Raw genomic sequence first — 24,434 nt, 5'->3', positions numbered from 1 at the left:
TTTTGTGTTCTTCCAGCAGTCTCCCTGCCGTATTCCATGGGAAGAAGACATTCTTCGCCTGGATCAGAGGTGGGATAGGAAAAGAAGGTACACAACTAACCCTTTCCTTCTTTTTCTTTGTTGAACCACATCTGGTCAAGGGATCCCTTCATTTATCCTAAGGTGCCTTTGAAAAATGCATTATATATGTTTTTGTTTTTGTTTGTTTTGGGTTTGGTGAGGCAATTGGGGTTAAGTGACTTGCCCAGGGTCATACAGCTAGTGTCAAGTGTGTGAGGCTGGATTTGAGCTCAGGTCCTCCTGACTCCAGGGCTAGTGTTCTATCCACTGTGACACCTAGCTGCCCCAAATGCATTACATTTTAAATTCTCTAGGGAAGCTTGTTATTTAAGAGAACCCTGCTATGAGTCCTTTTTAATGGCACTTCCCCTCCCAATGTGTTCTTTTTTTTTTTGTAAATATGGGTTTTGCAGTACTGGGCTTGCTTAAAGCCTCACTATAAATATCCTCGCTAGCCTCGCCATAAATATCATACAACCAGAAATTTGACCCCAATACCTCCTTTTGTTGTCTCTGCCTTTTGCCACTGTAGACATTAAAAAATAAATAAAACCACCACTTGGCTCTTTCTAGGGATGTTAGTGGGAAATGCTGTTTGTTTTGCCTTTTACAGTGTTGGCTCAGAGAGGATCTGCAGACCAAAGGAAGAAAAATCAGTTCTTGATTGTAAGTGGCAGCCTCAGTTAAGGCAAAGCCTGTCTTAAGCCTCTGGAAGCTACAGATTCCCTATTTCCAACCCACTGGATGTTTTCCCAATGCCCTGAGGAAAGCAAGAGAATCTCATTCACACCTTGCAATGAATGACTTACAGTGTTACCCTCACTGGAGAAGAACATTTGCATTTGCAACTGGCCTAAAGGGAAAAGGTGGTTCTTAAAATGGAATGCTAGAATTTCAGGTATCCTAGCAGCTGATAGAAAAGATTTTTGGTCTGGGGAACTCCCCCTGCCCTCTAGTACCTTTTCTATCAGGGTGTTGCACACAGTAGGTATTTAAGAAATATATATGGAATGAAAGACCAGAGGAATGTTTCTCCTGCCAATACAGGTGTCCAAGAGATACTTTAAAGAGAAAGGGAAAAAACAGCCTAGGAAAAGTTCTACTGGATGATTTCAAATTGGCATGGTAGACAATGTTCCTAAAGAAAAATTAAGCAAGAAAAGTTGTGGGGGTCAGGGTTGGGGAGAAGCTACTCAAAAAATGAGGAGGGATATCAACAGTGAGAGAACTTCCTCTGGCAGCTTAGAAACATAACTGAGCAAGAATAATTGATTCATAAGAGCAGGTAAGTGGAGTAGTTGATAAAGAGCTCTGGGCCTGGAGTCAGGAAGACCTGAGTTCAAATCCAGCCTCAGACACTTACTATCTATATGACCCTGGACTAGTCCCTTAACCTTGTTTGCCTCAGTTTCCTCATCAGTAAAATGAGCTGGAGAAAGAAATGGTAAGCTACTTTAGTATCTTTGCCAACAAGGCCCTAAAGGAAGTCACAAAGAGTCAGACACAACTGAAAAGACTGAATAACAACAAAATTAATTCATAGGACCTGAGAGTCAAAGCTGAAAGGAACCTTAAAAGTCTTTTGTTCTGAAGACATATTTATAGATGAGTAAAGTAAAGCCCAGGGCAGCTAGGTGGTACAATGAATAGAGCATTGGCCCTGAAGTTGGGAGGACCTGAGATCAAATCTCACCTCAGACACTTACTAGCTGTGTGACCTTGGGCATGTCACTTAACCCCAATTGTCTTAAACACGGGGCAATCTCAAATCATCCTGATAGATATCCTGCCACTGGATTCATATGGTTCTGGAGGAGAGAGTGAGATTGGTGACCTTGCACAGCCCTCCCTCACTTAAATTCAATTAAGTGCAAGTCATGACATCACCCTGATGTCATTCACTCTGAGGACAGGGTCCCCTTCTGGAATGAAGGACAAACAACAAAGTAAATCCCAGAGAAGTTAAATAACTTCCGCAGAGTCACAGGTATTAAGGAGGAGTTTCAGTATTTGAACCTATACTCTGACTATAGGTCTGGTATTTTTTCCTCTGTACTACTTGGTTATTTCTATCTTCCTCAAGAACTTCTTCTATAGGTTCCCTGGTATTTCCATCATTCTCCTTCTGGGTAGGTCTCTTTTCCTCTCCAACTCTAGAACTCTACTATATTTCATGCCATTTGCCCCTAGTATGGTTTATGATACTTATATTGGTTAAAATTTCCTACTTTTACACAGTAGGTTGGCTACCTCTTTGGTGTAGGCCTAGCAGGCAGAAGAGGAAGAATCCTCTCACTGTCTTTTTTTGTTTGTTTGTTTGTTTTTAAAGTGAGGCAATTGGGGTTAAGTGACTTGCCCAGGGTCACACAGCTAGTAAATGTTAAGTGTCTGAGGCTGGATTTGAACTCAGGTACTCCTGACTCCAGGGCCGATGCTCTGGGCCACCTAGCTGCCCCCTCTCACTGTCTTTTGTAGCTCCTTTGTCTGGCCCTTTCTATGATACTTATTAGCTTTATTGTTTATTCGTTTTCCATTGTGTTCAACTCTTTGTGACCCCTTTTGAGGGTTTTCTTGGCAAAGATAGTAGAATAGTTTACCATTTCCTTCTCTGGGTCATTTTACAGATGAGGAAACTGAGGCAAATATGGTGGAGTGACTTGCCTAGGGTCATACAGCTAGAAATGTCTGAGGTCAAATTGAACTCAGAACCTCCTGATTCCAGGCTCAACACTCTATCCACTGTGCCACCCAATTTCTTTCTACTTACTATCTACTCTCCCTTATTTCATAATTGTGTATTAATTTTTTGCCCTTTGGATCATAAGATCCTTGAACATAGACCCTGTATCATGTCTCTCTTTGTATAGCCCAGACCTAGGATAGTGCCTTTCACATTATAGGTATATGTTTGCTGTTTGGTTATGTTTGTATATGTTATATGTTTGCTGAGTATATATTTGTTGAATTGAGGTGAATTCATAAGTAATGTATCAGGGAAAGTTAGGTGGTTCAGTGGATAGGGCACTGGCCCTGGATTCCGGAGGAACTGAGTTCAAATCCAGGCTCAGACACTTGTCACTTACTAGCTGTGTGACCCTGGGCAAGTCACTTAACCCCAAATGCCTCACACAAAAAATAATAATGTATCAGACTTAAGTATGCAATTTGTAGCTGATAATAATTGATAATATTTTGGATAATGATTAGAAGCCCATAAAAATATTGATAGACTAAAATAATGAAGCAAATCTAGCAAAGTGAATTTTATTTAAACTTCATCTAAAAATAAATGTAGGGGGCAGCTAGGTGGTGCAGTGGATAAAGCATTGGCCCTGGATTCAGGAGTACCTGAGTTAAAATCTGGCCTCAGACACTTGGCACTAGCTGTGTGACCTTGGGCAAGTCACTTAACCCCCATTGCCATGCAAAAAAATTTAAAAATTAATAAATAAATGTAAAATTGCACAGTTGGGATAAAAAATAGCACAAAGAAGAAATTGGGCTAAAATGGCTTGTAAACAGTTAATATGAAAAAGATTTACAAGATTTATCTGACTGCTAACTCTATACATGTCAATAACTTAATATGGCTGCCAAAAAAAGAAAAAGAAAGTGGTTTTAGGCTTCATCAACAGAAATAAATGTAGTCATCTCACTTTTCTCTTCAAGTACCACATTGTTTCTACAGTATTGGATTTAATTCTGGTGACCATATTCTGGGGGGCATATTGGAAAGCTACTGTGTATTCAGAGGAAGCCAATCAAGATTTTGAAGGGAATCAAAGTTATATCATATAAAGGTTACCTGAAGGAACTAGAAATATATAGCCTAGCGAAGAGTGGGCATGGGGAAGGCAATAGCTATTTTCAAATTATTGAAGGTCTGTCACATGGGTTACATTGATTTTATCTGTCCCCAGAGAGGAAAGCTAAAAACAATGGTAAGAAAACTTCTTTGTTTTTGTTAGGGACCTGTGATTTAGTTGGAGAAAGAGGAGAAAATCTCTGCACAAATGCAAATCTTCAAATTAACAACTGAGTTTCAATTTATAATCTATAGGGTTGCCTGGATCACTGGGAAAATTTATCTATAGTTGAATATTTTCTAAATGTTTGTGTTTTAAACTTCTGTCTGCCTCAGTTTCCTCAACTATAAAAGGAAGATAATGATAGCACCTACCTCACAAGGTTATTGTCAGTATCAAATGAGATAATATTTGCAAAACACTTAGTATAGTGCCTGGCAAACAGTAGACACTTAAGAAATGCTTTTTCTATTCAGGTTCTATCATATCCCTTTCCTAGGCAAACCTTATTTCTATCCATTATGCCATGATATCTCATTTTAAAGTTATAGCAGAAAAATACAACTAAATATAAGGGAGATTTACCAAATATGTCATTCTCCTGCTCAAGAAACTTCAGAGTTCTTTTGCCTCGAAAATAAAATAGAAATTCCTGTTTGGCATTTAAAGCTCTTTACAATCTGGCTCCAGTCTCTTTTTCTAGACTGATTTCACATCACTCCCCCTCACAACACTCCTCTAACAGACAAACTGGCCTATTTGCTGTTCCCAACACACAACATTCCATCTCCCATCTCTAATCCCTTCGCCTGGCTATCCTCAATCTTCAGAATGCTCTTCTCCACTTCTGCTTCTTAAAATCCTTAGCTTCACTCAAGGCTCACCATAGGTGCCATAATGTACTTGATGGTGTTCCTAGTACCATCACTAGGGTACCTAAACAGAATCACCTCCGTGTGGTCCTCTCCCCATGCCTTAACCAAAATATGTTGTATTTCATTTCTTCCTACACACCCCTTTAGAAACTGAGCTTCTTGTGGGGCCCAGTTGATTGATTTTGTTGTATCTCTAGCATCCAGTACTTTAGGAGATATGAACTGGGCCTGTGATTTCATTAGTATAAGGAATTCCCTCTATCAATTCAGGTCAGCACCGGGAAGTTAAATGACTTGCTCAGTGTTAGAGCTAGTATGTGTCAGAAGTTGGATTTGGGGGTGGGGGGCAGCTAAGTGGCACAGTGGATAGAACACAGGCCCTGGATTCAGGAGGACCTGAGTTCAAATCCGGCCTCAGATACTTGACACTTGCTAGCTGTGTGACCCTAGGCAAGTCACTTAACCCTCATTGCCCCCTTCCCCCAAAAAAGAAGTAGGAGTTGGACCCAGGATTTCCTGGTTCTGAGATCAGTTCTCTATTGACCATGCAAAGCTGCCTCTTTACCAGCCAAATAGTTGGTGATTGATGAGTGTGGTGTGCCATAGTCTGCAACAGAGTCCTGCCCCCAGTACCAGCAAAGGGACCCCTGAATTTCCTTCTGACCAGTTGTCCAACTCCCTTACCATCTGTGGACTGAGAGCTCAGGAAATTGCCACTGCTGCCACTGATTTAATCACCCCCAAGGCCTATTGCTGCTTTGCTGAAGTGTAGCCTGACCTACTTTGATAGAGGGATCTGAAATAGGTAGTTCTCTATACAAATGAAATCACAAATCCAATTCTTATCCCTGTCTCCAGTCTATCTACAGAAATATCTAGAAATCTAGAAATATAGGTATATCTAATGTAGACTAGATAAAGATACGGATATCTCTGTAGGTTATCCATTACCTTCATATTACACCCTGGATAATAGACATTTCCCACTTTGATTTTATTTGTGTAGCTAGTTAGGCCAAATACTTGAGTAATTATGAATGCTCTTTAAGGGGCTCTGCAATGTTCTGGGCTTGACACAATGAACATAATGTTATTCATAATAGGAGCTCCTGAAGGACCTTATGTTTTATGGCGAATCCTTCTCCAACCTGGACTACGAGTGGAATCTCCATTATTATAATGGTGAACGCTTTTGGTGAGTATATTCTTTCCATTTCATGCCTTACTTGATGTTAATGATCATGTATATATACAGATATATTTGGAACAATACGTCATTCCCTCCTTAATGCCTTGCCCCTGGGTCTTTCTTGAGGGAAATAAAAAATCCATTGTATTTGAAAGACTAACTTAAAACTATTCTAATTAATAAATTTTTACCTAAGTTAAAATATAATGCATCCAAGTATTATAATAATAACTTTAAAGGCCTGAGTAGTTAGTTTTATAGTCTTGTAAACAGATAATTATATGCTGTTATCATTGTGCTACAAGATAACATTCCCAAGAGATTAAATACTTTATATTCTGTAGCATGACATAAAAAGCACAAAATAGATTCAGAAAACTTGCATAATAGAAATTGCAAGCAAAGACAGTAGTGGGAATCCATGGTTTGTATGCTCCATAGATTATGTACTAAAGTAGGCAGCTAGGTGGTACAGTGGATAGAGTGCCAGGTGGGCCTGGAATCAGGAAGAACTGAGTTCAAATCTCTGATATTAACTAGCTGTGTGACACTGAACAAGTCACTTAACCCTGTTTTCCTTCAGTTTCCTCATCTGTAAAATGATCTGGAGAAGGAAATGGCAAATCACTGAGGTATCTTTACAAAGAAAACCCAAAATGGGGTAAAAAAGAATCAGACACAATTGAAGTGATTCAATAAAAACAAAAGAGTTAAACCTGAGATAAATTGGATTTTCATTGGGCAGACCACCTGACACTGAGAAGACATCAATAAGAGTTGGGTAGAAGGCATGCAGGGACTTTAATCTGTGCTATTTGAGGAAACATAATATTAGTGAGATCACAGTACAATGTAGCTAGACTTAAAGCCAGGCAGACTTGGGTATGAATTCTGCCTAAGGCCCTCCCTGACTACATGAGAATCTCTTCAAGCCTCTTTTTCCTCTGTGGTATCATTTACTACACTGGGTTGTTGTGAGACTCAAATGAGTTAACATATATACATTTCTTTGAAAATCTTAAAGGGTTATATAATAATAATAATAATGGCTATTATTATTATTACTTAAATTTTCTTTTACACTTTCATGATGCTCCTATTTTCCAAACCAAAAGGCAGAACACGTGCTTTTGAAAAACCTAATGACACGTATGCTTTCCTTGAAAGAAGGCTGTGATTTAATAAACATATCATAAAGCATGGAACATATTTTAGTTGGTATATTTACCACTGAACTTTTGAATGTTAAGTACAAATGGGTCACTATTAACTGTCTCTAACTTCCTCTGGAGTTAAGAGGAAGCGAGTAATAAAGGGAAAATACTATTTCTATTGTTCTTTTTAGAGTTAACACAACAAGCTCCTATTTAGTCTGTAGGTGTAAGGCAACATGATGTTGCAAGATGTTCATTGCCTCTAAGAAAAACCTCTGAAATTTCCCAGCTTTCTATCTTTTGCCAGCTGACAGCACCATGGAAACAGAAAATGGATCAGCAAAAGCTGGTCAAGTAGTTTTTTTTAAAAAAATACCCACAGTTTTGTTTTGTTTTTTAAAGACACATACAGAGGCTAACTTACAATTTTATACATTTTAAAGGCCAGAGGAATGTTTAAAACTGACCTATTTTTCACTGATTTAAAAATATCAGTAATATCCCCATTTTGGTGGGAATACTTCTAACCTCAATGGTTCAAGAGAAAAAGACACATATTTGGTCTTTCACTTTCCTATCAGGTTTTAGCATGTTTAGGAGTTCACAGGTTAGAAGTTCTTATAGAAAGAAAAAAAAATCCTTAAGTTAATACATACTCAACTTTAAACAAAATGTCCCCCAAGGAAAAAAAAAAACTATAAATGGTTCTATTTTACCTAAATCCTGTATCTAAGAACTAGAGGGGAAATTGTGGTATATTAGAAGACTGGACTGAGTTGAATGACCCCTATTCTAGTCCCAGTTCAGTTACTCAGTAACTGTGTAACCTTGTGCAAGTCCTTGTATGTCTCCATGACTAAGATTTCTCAGGTGTAAAATAAGGTGACTGAACTGGAACTCCACTTCCAACTCTAAATACACACTCAATGTCTCCCTCTGATTCATGTTGTCCTAGCTAGGTGGTCATTCTCTTAGATTTCCCTACATGCTCCCTGGTCAGTTGTGGGGAGTGGGGATATATATATATATATATATATATATATATATATATATATATATATATATATATATATATATATATATATATTTTACACTCAGCTTTTGCTACAGTCTAGAAAATGCCAAGTTTGACACTTATTCAGGCAATGATCCTGGCCAAATCACTTAATCTTCTTTCTAAGCCCCAATTTAATCACCTATAAACAGGGGATAATAAACATTGCTTACTGGCTGAGTAAAGCCTTTTTCAAATCTTAAAGAATTGGATAAATAGGAACTGCTGTAATTGTTAATATAATAATTTCTGCTCCCCTGTGGAAAATACCTTTCTAATGTGTAAGTGATATATGGATATCACTGGACAAATATTAACCAAATTATACCCTCTGGCTCTCCTCTTATTGAGACCCCTTGGAGACCATCATATTTCTGTCTGCATTTACATGTATTACAATTCTCAAATTTATGCATTCTTCTATTAGTTACATTGTGATTGGTGTCTCCTTGGGAAAAGTTGAAAAATGTACTGACCTAACACTTTTGTGTTATAAGAAATGATGAGGGGACAACTAGATGGCACAGTGGATAGAGCACCGGCCCTGGAGTCAGGAGTGCCTGAGTTCAGGTCCGGCCTCAGACACTTAGCACTTACTAGCTGTGTGACACTGGGCAAGTCACTTAACCCCAATTGCCTCACTAAAAAACAAAAAACCAAAAACAAACAACAACAAAAAAAAAGAAATGATGAGCAAGATCCTCTCAGAAAAACCTGGAAAAACTTACATGAGCTGATACAAAGTAAAATGTACTGTTTACAAAATAACAGCAATATTGTAAAATGATCAGCTCTAAATGACTTAGCTATTGTCAGCAATACAATGATCCAAGACAACTATGAAGAATTTAGGATGAAAAATGCTATCCATCCCCAGAGAAAGAAGTGGTGATATCTGAATACAGATTGAAGCATAATTGTTTTTTACTTTATTTTTCTTGAGCTTTTTATTCTTATTTTGTATGTTTTCTTTCACAACATGACTGATATGGAAATGTTTTGCATAACTGAACATATATAACATATTGAATTGCTTGCCTTCTCAAAGAGTGGGGGGAGGAAGAGAGAAAATTTGGAACACAAAGTTTTAAAAATGGATGGTGCAGCAGGACAGCTAGGTGGCACAGTGGATAAAGCACCGGCCCTGGATTTGGGAGCACCTGAGTTCAAATCCAGCCTCAGATACTTGACACTTACTAGCTGTGTGACCTTGGGCAAGTCACTTAACCCCCACTGCCCCACAAAAAAACAAACCAAAACAAACCAAATTGGATGGTGCAAATTGTTTTTACATGTAATTGGGGAAAAGTAAAATGCTAAATAAACAAAAGAAAAATGTACTTACCTAGTCAACAGCTCATTTGGGAATCTTATATCAGGGGTTATCTAACTCAACTCAACTAACATTTCTAAAACACTAAGTGCCAGGTACTGTGCTAAGTTCAAGGGATACCAAAAAATGGAGGGAAAAGTCCTTCCTCTCAATGAGCTTTCAGTTTAATGGAGGAAACATGAAAAGAATTATGTACACACAAGATATAGACAAGCTAGGTAAAGTAATCTTAGAATGAAAGTACTAAGATTGAGGAGGACTGGGACAGGCTTCTTAAGAAAAAAATTAGTATTACCATTACTTACAACTTGTGAGTTTGAAGACTTTTAAAATTGTATTTTTTTTCCAATTATATCTAGAGACAATTTTTTTTTTTTTTTTGGTGAGGCAATTGGGGTTAAGTGACTTGCCCAGGGTCACAAAGCCAGTAAGTGTCAAGTGTCTGAGGCTGGATTTGAACTCAGGTCTTCCTGAATCCAAGGCCGGTGCTCTATCCACTGCTCCACCTAGCTGCCTCTAGAGACAATTTCTTTTTTTTTTTAGTGAGGCAACTGGGGTTAAGTGACTTGCCCAGGGTCACACAGCTAGTAAGTGTTAAGTGTCTGAGGCCAGATTTTGAATTCAGGTACTCCTGACTCCAGGGCTGGTGCTCTATCCACTGCGCCATCTAGCTGCCCCCTAGAGACATTTTTTTTTTTTTTTGCAGGGCAATGGGGGTTAAGTGACTTGTCCAGGGCCACACAGCTAGTAAGTGTCAAGTGTCTGAGGCCGGATTTGAAATCAGGTACTCCTGAATCCAGGGCCGGTGCTTTATCCACTGTGCCACCTAGCCGCCCCCTAGAGACAATTTTTAATGTTCATTTATATAAAACTTTGAGTTTCAAATTTTTCCCTCCCTCTCTTCCTCAACTGCCCTCTTTCTAAAATGGTAAGCAATTACATATAAGTTATATATGTACAATCATGTAAACCAAACTTCCATATTAGTTTCAGTTGTGAAAGAAGAAACAGACCAAAAGGAAAACACACACACACACACACACACACAAAGTAAAAATAGTATGTTTCCATATGCATTCAGACTTCATTAGTTCTTTCTCTGGTGTGGACAGAATTTTTTATTATGAGTCCTTTGGAATTGTATTGCATCATTGTATTGCTCACAGGAGCTAAGTCATTCATAGTTGATCATCATGTGGTGTTGCTATTACTGTGTACAGTGTTCTCTTGGTTCTGGTCATTTCACTTTGCATTAGTTCAGTTATTTTCTGAAATCCACCTGCTCTTCATTTCTTATAGCACAATAGTATTCCATAAGAGTTTGAAGACTTTTGCTCAGGTAGGCCAAATTTACTTTGCTCTCTGCTTTAGCTGAGGCTTACGAGAATCCCAGGCAGTTACAAAAGAGGGGTAGTGTTCCAAATAACCAAAAATCAATTGATTTTAATCTTAACTCTGGAGAAAGTCATCATACCTCAATCCCTTCTTCATGTTTGGATATTTTAATTGTATTTTCATCTGAATGTAGAGAACAGCAAGAAAAACAGTATGTCCCAACTGTAGAGTGCAAGATAAGAGTAATTTATAAGTCTAAAAAAGGTAAGAGGGCAACAGGTTGTAGAAGACCTCAAGTGTCAACCTGAGGAGTTTATATTTGATCCTAGAGTGAATAGTTGCCAAAGAAATTCATCAAGTGGGCCTGGGAGTGGTGATGGGGTAGGAGGACTAGATATGACCAGACCTAAACTTTGGAAAAATCATTTTGCTAAGAGTGTGAAGGATGGATTGGAGTAGAGAAAGATTTGAAGGAGGGAGTAATGAGTGCCTGAACTAGGATGTAGGTTACATATGTGGAGACCAGAGGAAAGATAGGAGAGATGTTGTGGGGCTAGAAAAGACAAGATTTGCCAATTACTTAAATATGTGGAATTAATGAAAATGTGGAGTTATGAATAACACCAACTGTGTGAAGTGGCTTATTAGAAGGGGACAAAACTAGGGAAATCTGGAAAAGGAGTGGGTATGTGGCGAAAGATAATGTAATGAGATCTGTGAGGCAGATTGTAAGCCATTAATGACTATTCATTCTGTGCAACTCACTGTCCCACATAAAAAAAAAGTGGGTGAGGCATCTTATGCATGATTCATTTCCCTGGTGCCCTCATAGGGACACCAGCTACAGATAGTTGCTGATTTGAGGTTCAGGAGAGGGAAGAGAGGGTGGGCATGCTGGAGATCAAGGGAAATTTTCTTAGTGGCACCTGTGCAGCTGCTCTTGATGGTGTCGAGGTTGTGTTATTGTCCTGAAGAACTGAAAGGGAGAGGGCGAAACTTACAGGGAGGCAGGAAAGGGCAGACTGGGATTGTGTTTGGCGATTATGAGTAAAGAGTATATATGATAATGTTGGAAACAAGCTACACAATCAGATATATAATAGGCTAGGTGAGTTGTAACCCATCTTCCTACCATCTGTTTGGTTGAACACATATCCCTTGGGGTCATTCAATGGTCCGCACTTTGGAAAACACTGCCTTAAAATGCTAGGAAGCTTGCATCAAATCAAGGATTCTACATAACTGGTTTAAAGAATAAAATGAGCAGCATTAATTTGGTTTACTGAGCAAAAGAGTCTTCAATCCCAGAAGTTGCAATTAGTTATGATCCAAAACAATCCATTTCATAAATCTATTTCCATTTTCCTGTGAGTTTAGTTTCTCTCTAAGAGATAGTACCATCTATAGCCTTGCATCAATACATTTCTTGACTCAGTTAAGCAGATAAAACACATAAAACTACCTTGGAGATAGGGAGAAAAAAAACCTCTGAAATGAGTTTAAATAGTATTTCATACTTGAGCATATTGGATTGAACATAGTCAGCATTTCTAGAAACCCATTTCTATCAACTTTTCCCCATATAAATTCATTCATTATGAAAACATTGATTGATTTTTTTAGTTGTGAACAGAGCCTTAGGTTAGCCATTGGGGATTGATTGATTTATTTATTTTTTGCCCATGCTTTTGATTTCAAAGTTATAGAGAATTCCTGGTGTAGAAATCTCCTTTACTGATACAGAATGGCAGATCAACTGAAATGTGTAGCCTTAGTCATCTGAAGCACTGAGAATTTAACATACTTGTTCATAGCCATAAAACTTAAGTTTTTTTCAGAGGCAGTATTTGAACCTTAGTCTTCCTCACTCTAAAGCAAGCACTCTACCACTATACCATGTTGCCTTTATAAGTAAGCCAAATAATACACAATGGCTATGATAGCAACAAGACAACAACAAAACAATAACAAAACCTGGCCCATGCCACCAGCCAGTTGTGGCATCTGAAAATTTTAAACACTCACTACTCTCCTCTTAAATGGTCATCATTTTTTAAATGAAAAACCTATCAAGCTTTGACCTTTCGAAGTATCTGTTGTCTCACCAATAGACACTGTGGTGGTGAATATCACAAATATATCCCTTCTTATCCTGTGTGATTTTTATTAATATCCTTCAATAAATCCTCTACAAAGTGTTCATTTCAAGGGATAAGGGCCTTTTTTCCCCTGGATCTCCTGATATTAAATGGATATGAACACAGCCATTGGAAGGTCGATCTATTATCTCTTGTTTTCCCTACATGACTGGCTAAATCATATTCAAAGGATCCATCTTTTCAATTATATCTTTAACATTGCTGCTTGTGTACAATTCTTCTTTGGTAATGCATTGCAGTGCATTTACCCCTACCACAAACCTTTCAAATGCCCTTTGGGTGAGTCAAAGTTTAATTCTTTTAAAGATTATGGTATTCCAAGATTAACAACCATACAATGGAGCTGGCATGTTGGTTAGACTGTGATCTAATGTCTGAATTTCCTGTGTACTTTCTAAAGAAGTAGAAGTGGCACTAAGAAGAAAAAAGATGATAAGAATCCCTGAAATGGACCAAGGGAGATCCCATGCTGTAGGCAAGACAGTTTTGAGACCAGTGAGTAATTATTTCCCAAGATATCAGAATGATAAGGGTACTAAATGCCCCAACAAAAACACCGAAAACATGAATAGTATAAAAAGATAAAAGGAAGGCATTTGAAAATATTACTAATTATCAGTTCTTAATTTCTACAGATGTTATTTGACTGTGAGATGTGGAATGATAACAGTCCCCAAATAACTGAGAAATAATATAGAGAGGGTACTGAAAAGGTACATGTGTCAGAATTTGGCAAACTGCAGCATAAACCAAAAAGAGTTGAAGAATGGGGACCAATGGATATGTTTTGAGCTCTAACACTGGAGGGAACATAGAAATCAATGAGAATACTTACCATTTGAGTATCTGAGTGCTGAGTAGATTCCTACTTTCCTAATTCTGCAAATTTTTACATGAGTAACCTATATATGGACCCACAGTATTTTCATTGGAGACATAAGAAGGGAACAATTGGCTAAGCTTTTACAAATGATATTTTATAAGATCAAGACACACAGTTGATAGAAAGGTACAGAAAAATCCATGGTCACTCTGGGTTTATTATTTGTTGGTTATTCCACCAGTTTGATCTTGAATTGCAAGGTATTGAGAAAGAGCCAGCTACTAAATTGATCTAACAGTAGGTCCTACTGATAGTAGACAAACTTATTTAGTGGACTAATGAGAATGCATGTGCCCGAATACTTCACTGTCACCATAGTCTGTATATTGGTTATGATTTATAAGAGACAAAATAGCAAACATGATAATCTCAGGTAATTAGCTTATCCTATAACTGAAAACAGAGGACCCAGGGAGATTAAGGACTGTGGTTTTTTATACTGAATTAAGTAAAAGGAACTACAGTCGGAATGAACAACTCCATTGAGTATAGCACCAAAGCTATTACTTCTAGATGTTTAGTCTTATCTGACCTATATACAATTGGCAAGATCATATATGTTATATCTCTATATATATTTGTGTGTGTATATATGGGTATGTGTATATGTGTATAATTTCAGATTCCTGGAAAGATGCAGCAGAAGTAACTTCATGTAACTAGTCTCTGCTCATTAATATGAAGTGAGGTATTAACTAGGAGACATAGGCTTGCCCAAAGTGTTTGCCACTGACATAGAGATTGATTATCCAGTACTAGTTCCAAATGGATGAATGAAAGATACTTTATGGACAGTATTCTCCAAATGTAACTGTTTTAAGATGGCATTGTGTCAGTATCACCAAGCCCTAGAACATGGCAAGGCCTCCTAAATAGGATACATAATCATTTTGTAAGGTCTAAAATTCTAGCTGTGATGTCTAAAATCTAATGAGTGGTCGCCTTAAATGAGAAGCTTTAGCAAGAGTTTAGGGTTTTAAGTATTTATTAAAGTGTATTAGAAATTAGTGAAGGGGGAGGGGGAAGCAACCTTCATCTAGCTAATCTAAGAGCAAGCCTCCATCCTCCTACCAAGCCCCAAGTCCGGAGACCAAAAGAACTCACTTCTCTGTGGCTTCTCCCAGAAGCCCCGTGTGAAACAGGAAACAGGGCTGTCCACACACACAGTTCCAAACTAAGTGGCTGGTAACACTGATTGACAGGACCCACAGGCAGCAGACATAACTTTCCGACACCAATCTGACCTTCAAAATCCCAGAAAGGTCACTTCTGGATGCCAAAGACACATGTTTTCTTTTCAGTCCAGAGCTCACAATGTCCCTCCCAGCAGGGGGTGTCATTCCAATTCTCACAATTTAAAAGAGTTCTGTCTAACTAATGACACATAGAAAACCTAACCAATACCAATAGAATTTGAAATTTGGAAACCCTTCCTCTGATAAAGTCATAAAAATAAAATAAAACTCAAGTTTAAGTATTTGAAGGAGCTCTGATTTCATAAACTTAGGAAATTTCCTGTAACAATTGGTCTATGAAATTAGCCATATCAAAGAGTGATCAATGGAACATAGAGGTTAAGTGATTTAACCACAGTCACATAGCTAGTAAAGGTCAGATGCTTAAGACTGTAGGAATTTCTGATTCCTGACTCTAGCACTCTATTCATTGTACACACTGGATCTGGAAGATTAAAAATTCAATTTTTAAAAGTGAAGATTGTCCCTACCTTGAAAGAGCTTACTTTCTAAAAGGAGGAGTCAACAAATTTAGTAGAGAGGTACCCAGGGAAGGGTTTGTGGGGTTTTTCATTTTGGGTTTTTTTTTGGTCTGGGAAGTCTTAAGGATGGTGAGCTGATCCAAAGGGCAGTTAAATGAAATACCTTTTGTAAAAATAATGGAGTATTAAATTGATCATTTTGCTCTAAGCAAGGAGCAGAAAACAGGGGATTATATGCACAAGTGACAGATCAGGAAAGATTGTGGATGACTAGACAGTTTGTGACACATGGTTTGGTCTAGAGTAAATGTATTCTCTTGGGCTAGATGAGTTGGAACTCACTAATTAAAACAGTGAGGATTCCAAAAAAAGAGTGTATGGATTCCTGGGAGACTGGGAGTATTGTTTGTTTCTGTAGGTCTGGTCTGGAGGATTCATCTCCAAGTGAAAGGAAGAATGGTTGTGACAGAGCAGATGGCAAGATGGCCTAGGTGGATACGAGGTGAGTAAAGTTCATCTCTTCCAGAAATAGAAATCTATGCAGAACCAATCCAAGCTGGGGGTGGGGAGCAGAGAGAGTGGGTAAAGCAGGGGAAGGGGAAAGGATGTAGAATAGGTTAAAGTTGAAAGCACAGCTAATGGAAACCATATCCAGGTGTGAATATAGCACAGGAAGGAGAAATATATGAGATTGTGGCAGGTTCAGAAGATGCTACTAAAATAGTTGGTAGGATTGAACAAGTTCTCAGAAAAAGCCATGGTCCGCATCTCCTGGTCATCTAGGGCATCGCTTCATCTTTCTTAGTCCTTTAAGCTTTGGCATTCTCCTATCAATGGGACTTCTCCTCCTAGAAGGCATCCAGATGCATGAATCACCTGCTGCTGGGCAGCTGGCACTCAGGAGTTCTCAACTTCATGAATTCACAACACTACTGCTATAGCTAGAATGATCCACTTCTCAGAATGGCAACTCATCAGCCTGTGATCAGGAAAGAAAAGAGAAAATAGAGCAAGATAGAGATCTGAGCATGTGTTCTTGCTGTCATGTGCTTTCAGCCACCATTGTTCCTGGTGAGGAAGGAAGAAGAGGGAATGGAAGAACTATCATATCTTCCCCCCTCCTGTCTGCTAGAAATAAAAAAAAAAAAAAACACACTGGAAAAATGGTAAAAGTAATAGGTAATTGCTAGAGCCCTGTTCTTGATTGATTAAAAGGCAGGCCAGTGAAGTCCTTGAAAACCTGAAGATTGCTCAGATAGATTGTTAGTTGAAAGAGGTTAAATAAATATAATGGACTTTAAAGACAAACATACTAGTTCCTGCTTATTCTACAGCTATATTGCTTATCCTGCTGGAGCTATTCTTAATAACCACTCTTCTTTCCATTATTTCTCTACATCTTTTATTTCTATATGTGCTTTTCAAGCAGAAGCTATTTTTAAATCTGCATCTTACCCAATAATTTTCCTGAATTCTTATAACATGTGTGCACTATTCTTTCATTTAAATAAATCATGACAGCAAGACCCCAGAGGTAAACATCTGAAAGATATTCTAAGGTTTGTTTATTTCTTTTTAACTCCAGCTTCCCAAGCAAAAAAAAAATCTGAAAAGGCTGAACAAGTAAAGAGATCAGGCATATCCCCAAGAAATTTAGTTGTCTTCCCTATAAGCATCTGATCAGAAACTCTGTGCTGGTCATCTTTAAAACACTTACTGTGATCTTTTAGTTAGGCTCCACAAAATTCTGTTTAGTAGGAAAAGTCTAAAGTGAATTCTCTAGTTCTCAGGTATAGACTTGGATGACAAAAATTAGTGTTATAACTGGCACTTCTATAATAAAAATTAACAAAATATTATTTTATTTAGAAGTTAATGATATAGGGGCAGCTAGGTGGCACAGTGGATAGAGCATTGGCCCTAGATTCAGGAGGACCTGAGTGCAAATCTGGCTTCAGACACTTGACACTTACTAGCTGTGTGACCCTGGGCAAGTCACTTAACCCTCATTGCCCTGCAAAAAAAATGAAATTAATGATATATATTATCCATATTTTACAGATAAGTAAACCAAAACTCAAAGAGGTTTGTGTCTTTTTTAGCATTACACAACTAGGAAATGATGACTAGAGTTTAAGGATAGAACTCAGGTTTTGTGTCTCTAAGTTCAATACTTTATCTACTACCCCATAAGGTTCCCAACCTCTAGGTTGAGGGCCTTCAAAGGTCATGATAACCCTGAATGATGTATCTGAGAATTGTTATGAACACCAAACATTGCGATTTTGATCTTTATTGACAGCATTTACAGTGTGACAAAGTATGAAAAAATTAGTCAGAATATCTTGTGGAGAGTGAATAAATGATCTTTTATGCATCTATACTACTATTTCCAAATGTATATAAATTCTTTTAATAAAATTAATTTAAAAGCAAAAAAGAAGTTAATGGTATTGAAGGGGAAACATGACATATTAGACAGAATTAAGATTGTAGTTAGGAGGAGCTGAGTTCAAATCTGCCTCTATTGGCTGTGTGCCCATGGGCAAGTCACTTAACCTTAGTGCCCCCAAGAAACTCCATCCTAGAAGAATGGCTGATCTATTTTGAAAGCAAAAGTTTCCTCACTGGAAAATCCCTATATCAATGAAATCATAGTTCTAAATTTTGTATATAGTATTAAAGACTTAAGGACAATACCTAGATCTCCTCAGCAGTAAGAAGCCAGTATTGTCAGGCAAATACATCAATTGTTGTGAACTTTAACAGTTAACATCAGAAACAGCTACCAGCTTCATCCTGACTCTCTGAAAGAAATAAGTTCCTAACAATGAGTTCAGAAATGTTTAAAAAAGTGTTTCTGAAACAATTATCAAACTATTTCTTACATTCAGGGTCGGTTGTGTCCCCCCTATTAACTGTCATTTTGATAGTGACAAGGCTCTCATCTTACTCGTCTTAGAGTTTGGATGTGGATTTATCTAATCAAATTGATATGGCTATATGTTAATATAGCCTATTTAGCAATAGGCTAAGGAAGGATCATCTATAATAGGAAAACTCCAACCCCATCCCATCCCTATTTAAACTGAGATCATTCAATGAGGCATATCCTTACACAGTTATTTATGCATTATTTCAGAAAGGATTAAAACCCAGTACATCAAAGCCTTCAGAATGTATCTTTCATTCAAGCCTGCAAATCCTTCCCAGAACAGTCATCTTCCATTTGGAAGGCAAGCCAAACCTCAAGAACTCACTTCCTGTAGGATCGATGTCCAGTCATTTGGGGATACTCAGGAACTCAGGGTGCTCCAAATGGTCTGTCTCCTCCTGTAAGGGCAGCCTGTCTCCAGCAGACAGATTGGCACCAGGCAGACTTGATTGGGTGCTGATTCTTCATCCATATGACCAGATGATCCTTACTCTTCAAGTCTGCAGTCCTTGCCAAGGTGAGGGGAAGGAAATTTTCTCTGAAGTAGATAGGGTATAAACAGCCTGCGTCTCTCAGTCCTGTCTAGGCTTCCGAAGAGGAAGAATGCTCAGGCACCCTAAAGAGGAACAACACAGGTACACATGGCCCAATATTTTCTCTTACTTTCATTTTAGCTCCTTTTTAAAATGTCAAACTTTTAGGTTTCTGTTTTGTTTTGTTTTCCTGTAATGCCCAAGTTCACTCCACATGTGGGAAGGTTACATTTCTTTTCCCAAGAAAAACTTTATCTCTTCTGTCTCCTTCATCTTATATCTCCAACTAATCACCATCTTGCCAATTCCATCTGTGATATTACTCTAATCTATTCCCTTTATTATACTATATTATACTTATCACCTTACTATAGGTCAAGCCCTAGCTCTTCTTTGTACTATTGAAATAGCCTCTTAAGTAATCAGTACCTAATTCAGTACCTGACATCTGGTAGGCTGTTAATAAATTGATTGATTGAATTGGTTGACTGAATTATTACCTACTTTATTCATCCTGTGCATAGCTAGCAAATAGCTCTTTCTAATATTCCTTTTTAATCATACCTACCATTGAACTCAAATAGCTGTTACCTGCTGAAAAAGGACCAAACTACATTTCCTGATATTGGGGGTACTCATTAATCTGCCTCCATCCTACTTTTCAGGGTTTTTTTTTTTCTCTCACATACTCAATATTTAAGGTAAACTAGGTTCATTGGTATTTCTAGAATATTTTGTATTTTTGTCCCAAGGATGGAATGAAATACTACCATGGAAATTCTACCAGTCTTATAAGGAACAGCCCCAAATCTATGCCATCTATGAAATTCACTGTTCTATCCTTCCTCATCCTCTCCACTGCAAAATGATCATTTCTTCCTCATCTGAACTCATCATCTCCTTTGTGCTTATATACTTTTAGAAGTAGTATAAGACAGGGGAGAAGGAGCTATGCAGAGCCAAGAAAACCTGGGATCAATTTTTGTCTCTAACACATTACAGGCTAAGAGAACCTAGACAAGTCACTTATTTTTCAGTGCTCTGACAACTAAGACTAGAAGTTTCAGAAAATGTACTGACCAACATTGATAGAGGCAGGTTCCACACCTGATAGATCCATACACAAACCAATGAAATCATAGGTCTTTCATAATATTTAATTTGAATTATTTATGGAATATATATTATATATACATGCATATATAATATGTATTTTCTCTATATATAAAACGTATGATGTTATATGGCACAATCTAGTAGACAGAAGTTACACAATATCTATATACACATAATATATATTATATATATACATTGCATGTATAATATATAATGTATCTATATTATATATCATACATAAGTATACATGCATATATGCATGTATGTACATATGTATATGTGTATATGTGTATATGTGTATATATAAACTCATGCCTTACTAGACTTCAAACAAGTTTAGGAAAAAACTACACTATTTATCTTTTTTTTTTCTTTTTTCTTTTTTTGAGGCAATTGGGGTTAAGTGACTTGCCCAGGGTCACACAGCTAGTAAGTGTCAAGTGTCTGAGGCTGGATTTGAACTCAGGTCCTCCTGACTCCAGGGCCAGTGCTCTATCCACTGCGCAACCTAGCTGCCCCTATTTATCTTTTATACCTCTTACTATGTAGCACAATTCATTACAAATAGCAAATGAATGAATCTCCTGTCAACTAACTAAATACATATGGGACCTCAGTGGTGAAAATATTTCCTCCATCAGTAAAGATGAGAGATTCTCCAAAGATGCTTTTACTGTGTGATTCTTAGAGATTGGGGTTAGAACCAAAATTATGATTTCACTAACATAAAAAACTCTTGGCTGAGGAAACCCCCTTTACAAACTTCTCTACAACTTATTAGTTTTATTGAATTGTCTAGGGCATTGAGAAGACAAGGGACCAGTAAAGGGCAGAGCTTGAACCCAGATTTCTTAGCTTTGAGGCTTCCTCACATTCCATGACACTATGCTGTCTTTTATGATTCTTATCCGTCTTTCTACATTGGACCATTCTAATGTTTTGAAGGACTCCTTATTTTTATCACATCTCAAGGGGAAAACTCAAATTTTCTTACTGTTATGTCTGATTCTTACTACAGCATGGGCCCAGTTCAGTTTTGTTTGTACATTGCCCTCACTGATATCTTCTATACCAATACTTTTATATATATTATTGCAAATATACTAACTATCAGTATGTTTCATGTTCCATTCTCTTGTCCTTTGGATCACCTGAAAAAAAGTGTTCCATATTTCATTATTGTATAATACCAATGAGAAAATAATTGGTCCTTATATATATATATATATATATATATATATATATATATATATATTAGGACCAATTTTATATATATATATATATATATATATATATATATATATTAGGACCAATTTTATATATATATATATATATATAACTATAGCCATAGATATAGATATTGAGATAGGAAACATTAGGGATAATTTAAAACACTATATTTTTTCCCAAATGTTAACCAGTCCAACTTTATAATCTCATGGTTGGATGGGTTAATGGATGGATGGATAGATCTGTGATTTTATCCAATTTGGGGAATTTTTAATATCAAAGCTCTACCTCCTATTATAAATTGGCAATTCCTATGTAATAATCTTAGTTTCCTGAGCCTATTGGGAGATTGAATGACTGTACCCATGGTCTTTCTGACTCCCAAATAGGAATTGTCCCTCACCCTTTATTCACAATGAGTGAATATGTGCAATGGGATCCTAATACATTCCTAGTGTTTTAGATGGCATCTCCACACAGAATACACTAGAGAGAAAATGACATCTCTCCTCATGAAGGATGCTAGGGAGTTCTTTCTGGGGAAATCATCAAAGACAATATACCCCATATCATGCAATAGCATGTGTCAGTGACAAGAATAGAGTACAGGTCTTCCCGACTCTGAACTCGGCTCTCTTTCCATAGTCTTATTGAATTTGTGGATGGATAGATAGACAAGAAAGAAAAAAACATACATACATAAACACAGTCATAAAATTTGCTTCCTCTCCAGGTTCTATTCCTGACTGCAGTGCTCTACCATGAACCAATGTGGATACCTTTTCTTCTCCCTCTTTACCTTCCTTTTATGTGTTGTTTTACCTCATTAAAATCTGAGTCTCCTCTTGGGGGCAGCTAGGTGCCACAGTGTAAAAAGCACTGGGCCTAGATTTAGGAGAACCTGAGCTGAAATCTAGCCTCAGACACCTGACACATACTAGCTGTGTGACTCTGGGCAAGTCACTTAACCCTCATTGCTCCAAGGGGAAAAACTTTCTTTTTCTTGTATTTGTATTTTTAGTGCTTAGTACAGGGCCTGGCACACAAAAAGTAAATGTCATCCATGCATGTCTTCTTTGGAAAATGTTATCATTGATAAAGAATACTTCAGATTGGATTATCTGCATGGCATCTCTCAGGATACTTCTGATTGTTCAGGGCAAATAGTCCCTTTTTATGCTTCTTTTGGTGTCAATACACAGGCAATCATAAAATCAATCAACAACTTGTGAGCCTCTCTGGATCTTAGTTTCCTAATCTGTTAAAAATGGAGAGAAGGAGGTAGATTAGATAGTCACTAAGATCCCTTCCATCTTTTATGGATAATAAGACCTCATATTGGTTCCAAATACAGACATTTCACTTTTTATGGTAAATTATTATCAGGTTAAAACTTAACAATAATTTCAGATACCTAATAGTGACTTGTGATAGCATCCAACAAATACTAACAATGTCTCTATGGACCCAAGAAAATTATTTAAGGGCTCAGAAGATGTCAAAGATGTAGCTGCCACTGATATTATGATACAAATATTGTCACCAAAAGTTTTGGTGTATATTCTTTTCCTGAGATATCAAGCAAATTTTTGTGCTGTCTGGTATACAACACTTTCTGAGGAATACACACAGTGCAGCAAAATAGAAACACATAGTAAAATTTAAAAAAATAGAAACATACAAAATTAGAAAGTCAACTAAATAACCATTCTCCACAATACTTCTCAGTTATACCATATCAAGGTCTCACTTGGATTCCTTGTTCTTCCTCTTGTTAGCACACTGAGCTCTATAGCTCCAGTGGGAAGGCCAATTATGAAGACCAGCCTATATTTATGTACTTTTGCTGTTTTTCTGTGCTGTCTACAGGAAGCCTCAGAGTACAAAAGAGACCAATGCTTTGGTAGGACTACAGACAAAAGATGCTATCTTTCTGTTCCCACAGAAAAATTTTCCTGTCTCCCAGATTGTGATGGGAGTTAGAACTGAAAGGTGACTTAGAGATGCAAGAATTCCAAGAAAAATTCTAAATTTTTGACATCCCAAAATAATACACTGTTACATGAATGTCCCATTGTATGATGGCACTAAAGTTGGCATTTCTTCCAGAACTATTGACATTGAGATACTCCCTTTATTTGTTTCTGGCAGGGTTCATTTAGAGTTTCTTTCTGGGAAAGGGTATAGATATTTTCCTTCTCTAACTGTGACTGCCAAAAAAATACCCATCATAACAATTATGATGCTGGTACTTGTGATATAGCCATCTGCACTAAAGGAATTAATAACCAGGGAAAAGAAAAAGAGAGTACATGAATTATTAAGGAGACTATATGAAAACAAAAATGGTAATAGAGCTAGAGATGAAATTATAGGGTTCTTATGAACCCAGTAAGCCAGAATTGCAGAATCTCAGAGTTGAAAGAGGCCTCTGAGGTGATATAATCCAATCCATATTTAAACAAGGATCCACTCGATAGTATCCCCCACAAGTGGTGATTCAGTCTTTGCTTGATGACCTCCAGTAAAGGGGAATCCATTACCTAATGTGGCAGGCCAATCTATTTCTATATAGCTATGATTATGAAGAGTTGTTTTTCATGAAGACTAAGTCTATTTGTATCCAGGCAAATTCCACCAACCACTCTTAGTTCTTCCCTCCTAGGCCAACCATTATAAATCCAAACCCTTTCCCCTTGATATCCCGTCATATTATTAAAGATAGATCTTATCACAGCTACAGTCTCCATCCCCAGTCTTCTCTTCTCCATACATACATATTTCAATTGTTCCTCATGGGCATCATCTTGAGCTATATCACCTTACTAGACACTAGACTCTGGATGTTCTCTAGCTAATTAATACCTATTAAAATGTGATACCAAGAATTGAACATAATACTCCAGTTTCACACTTCGACATTGTATTGCAGCACTCTCTCTCCTTTTAATACAGCCTAAAATCACACTAGATTTAAAAAAAATCTTTTTAAATCAAAATTTTTTGAATCATATTGAATTCCATTCCATTGAAACCCTTGGATTTGTTACAAATG

The sequence above is a fragment of the Dromiciops gliroides genome, chromosome 4, assembly GCF_019393635.1.
Source record: "Dromiciops gliroides isolate mDroGli1 chromosome 4, mDroGli1.pri, whole genome shotgun sequence".
NCBI lineage: Eukaryota > Metazoa > Chordata > Mammalia > Microbiotheria > Microbiotheriidae > Dromiciops > Dromiciops gliroides.
Note: the sequence above shows the minus strand (reverse complement) of the source record.